The sequence below is a fragment of the Seriola aureovittata genome, chromosome 15, assembly GCF_021018895.1.
Source record: "Seriola aureovittata isolate HTS-2021-v1 ecotype China chromosome 15, ASM2101889v1, whole genome shotgun sequence".
Classification (NCBI taxonomy): Eukaryota; Metazoa; Chordata; class Actinopteri; order Carangiformes; family Carangidae; genus Seriola; species Seriola aureovittata.
In genome coordinates, this window is record NC_079378.1 from 7,566,437 (window position 1) to 7,575,495 (window position 9,059).

At 39.3% G+C, this 9,059-nt stretch overlaps 1 protein-coding gene across 1 annotated transcript in view; it reads right to left on the reverse strand.

Annotated features, from left to right (window-relative positions):
- The window catches only part of rxfp2a (relaxin family peptide receptor 2a), a 61,722-nt gene extending 52,740 nt beyond the window's left edge, over positions 1-8,982 (reverse strand). Inside the window, exon 1 of the mRNA XM_056398158.1 lies at positions 8,649-8,982. The gene's annotated coding sequence lies outside the window, so the exon portion shown is untranslated. The remainder of the gene's footprint in view (positions 1-8,648) is intronic.
- Between the last annotated feature and the right edge of the window lie 77 nt (positions 8,983-9,059).

The window sequence follows — 9,059 nt, forward strand, 5'->3', positions numbered from 1 at the left end:
AAACTTCTTTTATCTACCTATAAATGTTGATATAAAACTTTTTTTTTCACTTTTTCAACAAGCCCACTGAACAACTTAAGCCATCACGACATCAAAATTAACCAAACCTCTGTAGCCTGCTCCTCATCTCTGCATGAGGCTCGCAGCTTGAGGCCACATCAACCACTACTATCACCCTACATGGAATAAAAGACACTTGTTCTGCTGTATCAATTTTGATCCTTTTTTGTTTGTTTATTTGTTTGTTTTTACTATCAATCATGCAAGAGTAGTTCAATTGTAATTCAGTGGAGTACTCTATCAAATATAACATAACTTTAATTATAACTAGGGATGGTAGCTGGTTCCATTTCAGATCTGGTTCTAAGATGGTAAAATACCCCGATTCCTTGAAGGAGATATTTGTCAGTTTTGCAATTGCTACATAGCCCACTTTAGCATTAACAGCGGTTTACTTACCAGTCTTGTCAAGAGCTGCAGCTATCCTTGCATTTACAAGACAAGATGTTATAATACGCCCTCTGAGCAGTGATACCTCTTTGGGACAGATTGGGAAGTTAGCTAAAGTGAGCTGGTTAGCATGCTAACGTCAGCAGAAAGAAGAAGTCATAGAAACAGAAGCAAAACTAGGGTTAACATTGGTGCTGTTTTCCCACTGCTGGAGACAGTAATGAAATTTGATGCTGAACTTGCAATGCTTCTTCTAGACTGGTAAGTAAACAGCTATTAATGCTAATCTTAGCTCTGTAGCAATAGCAAAACTTACAAATACGCCCTTTAAGCTCAGAGAATCTTTCATTCACATTCTGCAGTGTTGTTAACAAACACTCACTGACTCCAACTGAAAAATGTAATATTTGCATGAGGGTACTCACAGCAAACCCCCAGGAAAAACCTCAGCTTGGAAAATCACCTTTACAAAGCAGTTAGTCCGTTCAGAAATTCATCTATATACAATTGGGTTACAACATGTGTTACACTGTACTGCACTTCTAAAAAGGCATTGAACACGCTCCTGTTTTAACTAACACAATGACATAAAAAGCTTAAATCCTACCAGCTCATAGGCAAAAGAATAAACTCAATATGAAATGTGGACGCAAATTGTATTAAACCGATGTAAACACACACACATACACTGCACAAGTCAAATAACTTCTAGTATTACAATGCAAATTTCCCAAAACAATCCCAAAATATCCCAAAACAAAGAGCCTCAAAATGTTTCAGTGGTTTGCTTCCTTTTACGGCTCTAGCTTGTTAGAAATAATACGATTCTTCACAGTAACTTAGAGAAAAGAAACGCTAATAAGTGTGCATAATTAGTTAGCATATGAATGCTGCCTCTGAATGAATAATCGGAGCATAATGTACCATTTCTAACTGAATTAGGAGTCTCAAGATAGTAAGTAGCAGATGAGTGGCTCAGGGCGGGTTGTATTTGTTCCTCTTTTGTTTCTGGGATTGGTCACAGTTTCCGAGGACAGTGTGTCTTTAACATGTGAACATGAGGGTTTGTGCTGGATAAACATTAATTACTGACAGAGACTGAGAGATTGAAATAACGAATATTGTAAAAAGTTTGGGAATATGTTCAATGAAGAAGCAGAAAGAGACAGAAGTTGACCCAGAAAGATGAAAGCTGAGGCTTGATTATTTTTCAGATGTAATCCCCATCGGTAAACCACTTAATGAATCAAATGCCTACAGGTTGAAGCATATGTGGACTCTGAACACCCACCCAACTATCCATTCATACCAGGGACGGATCAAACATCAAACATGTTTGACATTATTATGGTACAAACCTGCAGCATAGATTCAGTCTCCATAAGTCATGACCGTCGAATTGAATGTTACAGTAGTGAGGAGTTCAGGATAGAAGAAAACACACCAGACTGAAGTCAACAAAACAAGTGTTGACATATCACCAAAGCACAGATCAAGCAACCAGGATGACATTGATATATTAGTGGAATGTGCCCCCACATAGATTTGTGTACTTTTGGCCTTATAGCTCAAATTTAGAGAAATTTTAACGCTTCAGCATAAACTGATATTTCAGACAATAATTTCAACATAACTATGTCCATCTTCACAAAGCCAAGTCCCTAAAAAGTGGTTGTAAAAGTTTTGAGTGGAAAAAAGCATCATAGGGATGAAGTGGCAGGTAACCATCAGTTCATTGAGATAAGCTTACGGTTGACTGATTATGGCCGTCAGCAGCATAACCATGTGAAAGGGCTGTGTGCAGGCCAGTCCCATTTTAAAACTAATGTACAGTTCAACCCTTTGCTGGACACTTGATTTTTGATAGGACCCCACAAAACTGTGACAGCAAACCTGTGAGGACATAAGTCACAAAACCAGTTCAGCCCATTACAATAAAATATATTAAAATGCTCAAACATGAGTGTTCCTAATTCTCCAATTTGTAAATCATCGACATGAAAGCATCATAATTTTACGAGCTAAGCAACATCCAAAGGACAAATAAACTCAGCGACAACAAGCACAATTAGCAATGCAAATACTCCACGGCAGCCTGAGAGCAGAAATTAGCTGGAATCAGAGAGCATGACATTAACTAAATAGATTAACACTCACAGAATGTGTAACACAGCAATGAAATCGCCAGCAGTGTCAGCAGCCATATTTCCAAGGGCACAATCACACTGACACAAATTAACCACAAGCAGCTTAGCTTGGCAAAGTGAAGTAAATATCCCCATCAAGAGTAAATTAACCGTTTGAAAATAGACAGCAGAAAATGATGAACAGCTGACAAACAGAATTGCAGTGAGTATTTTAATACATGCCCAGAGTCTTCTGAAAGCTGCTGTTAGCAGTTTAAATTGCTTATGAAACAACAAGTTACAGAAGAGCAGCAAATGAGTAGAACAGCAGCAGCATGCCAATGAAAAAAAAAAAAAAAAAGGAGAGTTGACAAATCGTAATGGCATCATGTGGCGTAGTGGTCTAAGCAGGCGCCCCATGTGTCGAGGCTACAGTCCTCGCTGCAGTCGGCCCCGGTTCAAATCCCGCATCGGACGGCCCTTTACTGCATGTCATTCCCCCTCTCTCTGTTTCCTGTCTCTCTACTGTACTATCCAATAAAGGCATAAAAAGCCCCCAAAAAATATACTTTAGAAAACTCTAATGTACTCAGCTCATAATTGCATAAATATAAGACCAAACAATAAGCCTGCACTTTCTCGTGCGTTTTTTTTCATGTTCAGGTCTACGTACTCCTTCCTGTCTACACACCAGCTCTTCATGTCTGTCTTTGTTTTTATTCTGGACAGAACTGCTCAATATGTAAAACACGAACATGCTCTCTTGTTGTCTGTCTCCTCTATATATTCAAATGGCTTCTGCCCACACAAAAAAGATATGCCAAAGAGGCTGGTATGGGCGCCTCGTTTTCATGCACGCCAGCCAAGAGAGCAGACGTATCAGCAAGACTGAAATACTTGACACCAACACTGACTGATGAGTGCTGAGTTCACCTAAAGCTCAAACTCAAACTAAAATGTGCTTCACTCCCTTCTGTCTTCTCTCATATCAGTGGCTATAGATATACAGTGAGTACACAACAAGGCACCTGTTCTTTTCATGAAACAGACTTTGAACTGGTGAATTCAGTTTGTTGGATTCATCACATAAAAGGAAAAGCCCATCCTTTTACACTATAAAACCAGTCTGTGTTCAGCATATTCCTGGCATATGGTGATGGAGTGCCTCTTTTGCTTCTGCTTCAGTTAGTTATTCCCGACCTTTCCTGTGATGTGTTTTGGCAGCCTCCAGGGAACTCGCCTAAGCATGGCAGTTGAGAGTTTCTTACGTGGTGTGTAGGTGTAATAGGAATGGTTGCTTTTACTCCCTCTCAGAAAATGGCCTTGAAGCCACAGACAAACAATACAATCCCTTTGAGGTAGTACACTTCTGTCATAGTTTTGTTTCTGTACTCAGCACACTGGGTATAAAATCAAACAAAGGAAAGTACTGACTGTCAAGTTTGCAGTTATTTAAGTTAAGTCACATTTATGCATGCACAGCCAGTTTTAGGACAATGCTGCAGGGCAGTAACCCATAGAAACAGGGAGAATGTGGAGATTTTATGGCCAATCATGAGCAAAAGGTTGTCACCTGGCCTCAGTCCAGTTGAGCAGGTGCCTCATTCAGGCCAAACAATAAAGAAGTGCAGATGGCTGCTGCACAACCATGGCAGAGTATTGGCAGGGAAGCTTCTGCTAATGTCTTTGAATTAGGGCTGCCCCAGGTTGAGTGACACTCAGTCACCCAGTCAGTCACAGATAGACACTGTTTACATTGCAGGTCCCTGCAGTTATGTAGTAGTTATGCAGATATGTTAAACTGATATGCTCTAAATTTTAAACTAGCTAATTTTAAACTTATATGTCACTATTTGTTAATAATGTGTATTGTTTGAAGTTTTGAATGTAATATTGTCTTATACAACTAACAACAAACTTGTGACAGTTTTAAGGTAAAACTCTTCCCACTTGTTTCAGCTCGGGATCTCAGCTTCCCTCAATGATACGTCAACATGGATTCAACTCAGTCTCTCTAAGTATGAGCAGCAGCATCCAGCTCAGCTCCACTTCACTCTCACCAACAAAATCTGCCTGAAATCTGGGCATCGCTGTTGATGACATCAGAAAGATCAAGTCCTATTTGACCACGTATGCTGCTCAACCCCACAGTCGTCTCCTGCCTTGACTACTTTAATGCTCCTCTGGCCAGGCTGCCAGCATCCAGTTACCTCTGCATATGGTCGACAAAGTGACAACACGTCTAGTCTTCATCCAGCCAAAGACTTGACAAGACAGCTCATGTTGCTCCACTTTTCATTCCTCCCTCCACTTTCTCCACTGTTGCTGATCGCACTAAGTTCAAGTCACTAGCCACTAGCATGAACAAATGTAAATGTAAACACTGAGTCAATAAAAGGATTTAATTTAGGTGAATAACTCAATAAAAGAAAGAGCATTAACACCCACTAGTGAAGTTAACTCTGTATTGTGTCAGTGCTGTATTGAGGGTCACTTCTCACCCATTGATTATTTTTTTTTAATTTCAACAACTCATTATTATAAAATTAAGCTTCCACCATCCCCCACCCTGTCATAACAATACATTACCTGCAGAAATCGGTTGATATGTTAATTCATTATTGGTTTACTGGCAAGACTGGCGCCAGGAAGCAACTTAACTGGGCTAATCCATTATTACCTCCTGTTATAACTTCCAGAATGAGGAAGGCAAATACATTTTCATGACAATTACAACAGCAATATTGTGACCAAGATGATGTTGAAATACATCCTGTTTGGATGGTGCCAGCAAAATGAATCGTTTATTAATAAATACTATAATAAATAAATAAAGCAACTGTGTCATGCAGTCATAAAAATTAGATGGGAAGTAAGTGGTTCTCTGGTACCACTCCACCAGCAAGCAAGTTAATATCTTTGAGGGGATCTGTGTGTGCTTTAAGAGCGATAAATTATTCCTCTAGTATATATCAAAGCCTTTAGTGCTGTGAAAAAACACATCTTGAAACAAGCTACTTTCACACTGATGTTCAGAAGTGATACAAATGTGTTGTCATCTCTCTTTGAAGCTAGCGTTAGCATTTAATGAATCACTTGTATGGATTGCTAAGAAGTTCCTCACTTCTATTCCCAAACTAGGCCAAAGAAGTGACTCTGATGGTCCTTGACTGTAATGAAGACCAGATCCTCTTTAGTTTGTATTACCATGACATTACAGCTTTGAGAGCAATATTATTCTACTGAGGATAAATTAGGAGTAGAACTATTAGACAAAACAGAACGGGGCGGTTATATATTCAGCAGGTCACTGTCAGATCTTCAGTACCTGAGCTGTGCAAGTGCTTGAGGATAAACAGACAAATCCTTCTCAACTGGAGAGGTCAGTTTATTTATAAAGTTGATGCACTTCTACTTAGCTACACCTGAGTGATTAACAAACAGGTTAGGCAGGCGGCTGGTTTCACCATTAAATAAAAAGCATCATGCTCCACTACAGCTAACAAACCCTCAGACAGACAGGCTGGTGAAAAGAGGCAAACAAAAGCATTTAAAAGTGATCATCATTAATGCTTGGAAAAAACACACAATGAGTGGATAAAACATATCAGGCCTTATCGTAACATAAGTGTCTTTGCGAGTTTCAGACTGACGCAGTTGTTGTTTTTCCGGCCAGCACCCACAGGGCATTCTTTGTGGTATATTTTGTCCATCACTGCTTCACACCTCTGGTGCATAGAGCAGCTGAGCCTCTGAATCTGCAGATCTGGGATATTATTTTATCACTAAGAAAGATCTGATGAAGATACTGTTAAGCAGAAGGTCATGTCATCTTATGTTGTAATTCTGGATGTCAGAAACATTCAAGACATTACTGATCACAGGAAACCGAGCCAGCGTGACCTTTTTCCAGGACTAATCTAAGCTTTGATAAGGGTTTTGAAGATGACCTTAATAGACAACTAGATATTATCTACAAGGTATTTATACTTTGTTTGTGTTGCAGTGCATGCTCATGAATTCACACTGGAAAAACTAAAAATACTCAAACAAGCTGCAAGCAACAAGCTGTTATTTTTTCCCATGTCACAGACTTTCTGGTTACTGCAGCTGCCTCCTGCTTATATCCTGACTTTAATGGCTCATAATACATCCAGTCCAATAGAGTGGGCCATTTTTTATCCATTTACAGAAAGTACTACTCATAGGAGTTTAAAATTTTGACAAAAAGTCATTCAATCACAAATTTTCTCTTTGTTAAGCTTCCAATCACGACAGGCTTATAAAATACCCCCCTTGTGTGTGTTTGTGATGTTATCTTTTACACACATTATATTTTTGTATTGAAAAAATGCACATTTTGGTCTGATGGTGATCCTTAAGAACAGAACAGAAATTCCACAGCAAATTTAACACAAATCTGGGTATAAGCTTTTTTAAATACCTCGTTATTGATAATAGTGTGTGTGCATGTGTCTGTGAATGAAAGTGTGAGGGGAACAGAGTAATCCATAATGTTACATTTACACATGAAAGAGCAGTGTAATGATAGGCCTGGAATTGTACTATGTCCCTGCAGCTGCACCCTGACACGTAATTTAAGGCAATGGTAATTAAAAGTTTGACTTCCGATCGACTGGCTATACTGACAATCCTGTCTTGCTTTAAGCATTGAAACTTTTTATCTCTATCATGCTCACACAGAAGCACATGTATGTGACACATCAACGGATAACGGTAACTATTCAAGCGATTAATGCCCTCTGCCATGAATAATATGACAGTGATGTATTTATTTTTTCTGCAAGAACAGATGCTGAATATGTAGCTATTTGTCAAAATATATCATATGACTAGCATCATGCAAAGCCTTCAAAGAGAATTTATTACTATGGCCACTCAGGATCCTGTTGCTATAGTAACTAATGTCACAGTGACACATGATACTGACACTCTTCTGGGATTCTGACGTGAATGAGAATGACAAGTTCGGAAAAATGAAAGAAACACTGGATGAGGCAGACAAAAAAAAAAGACGAGTCTCTTGTAATCCTCAATCCTCAAAGAGTGGTATCCCCTGCGTGGCAATCAATCAGTAACCTATAAGCCTACCTTTTACAACTTTAAACACCTACACATGTTAAAAAAGAAAGTATTTCAGACCATTTCGGAGCTGTGGTAAAATGGACTTAAGAATGACGTGACTCTGATTCAGTCCTGACAAAATATCTGACGGTGCAAGACTTTCTTATTTTATTTTAACTTAAGCTATGACGGTCTCTCGTGATCAAATCTATTTTTAAGAGCAAAAATAGCAGCAGAATTGAGATTACTACAACTTACTGTCCAACATCTAACATAACCAGAGATACCAATGTTTTTATTTATTTTATTTTTTATTTTATTCTATCCCACAATGCAACTTGACAGTTGACAGCACAGTCAGAGATTGTGGTGTGTTATACTAGTGGCTAATGTTGCCTCAAGCTTCTAGCCTCAGTTCATTCAGTTCTTTTTAACTCCACACAGAGATTTTAGTTCAAACTTCTTCAGACCCAGTAGACACTCAGCTCCCTGTGGAACCACAAAAGGACTTTACAACTTTTTACGCAGCAGAACTCCTGAAGACCTTTAAGCAGACTTTGATGCCATATATTTCATACCTCTCACTTCTTTCTCCACAACACAGCACATGCTTTATTTCATTTCAAAAATTTTTAGATTTGATTCTAATTCAGACTTCTTCAAAGGTTCTGTAAACGTTCGTCACTGCCACTAGATGTTGCACTAGACCAACAGCATCTCAGACAACAACAAATGCCCCCTTCACCTCAGTCAGCAAGGTGTTACAAAGCCATGAGGTCAACCCACAACAAGAAGCACAAGTGAATAAAGTTGCCCTGCACCAGAGCCAACAAAAAGCAATGTCCATGCTAATATTGCCTTGATATGCTCCTCAGCAATGCTGACAGTTAGCCAGCTAGCGATAGCAACATACATTGTTATCATATCTACTATAGCTGGTCACTAATGAAAACAGATGTAACATTATGTAGCCAGTAAGTTACTTACATATGGAGGAGAAGAAAAGCCAGAAAAGCTGGACCCTTTAGCAGCTCGTAGGTCTCTCCATGTCCGTAAAGCCAGACCAGTAACGGCTCCACAGTGAGCAGGGAAAGAAATTCAGCCTTGGATTTAGCAGGAATGAAACTGATGGAGCGCATAAAAACTTTAAAAACGTTTCTCTGGTCTTATGTTTTTTGTTTGTCAGAGGTCTTTTTTTAGCCGAAAAACACGGTTTCTTCAGTGGAGGAAAATTGAGTAAGGTTGCCCTCACCGGAACACTGCCATGTCTTATGTTGGCCGTCCCTGTGTGTTTGTAAAGGTAGCCAGGGGCAACAGTTAAAAGGAGTGACTCACACGCACTAACACGCACGCGCTGCCATCCAGAATACCAAAACATGGAACAGTAGAGTGCCGCGG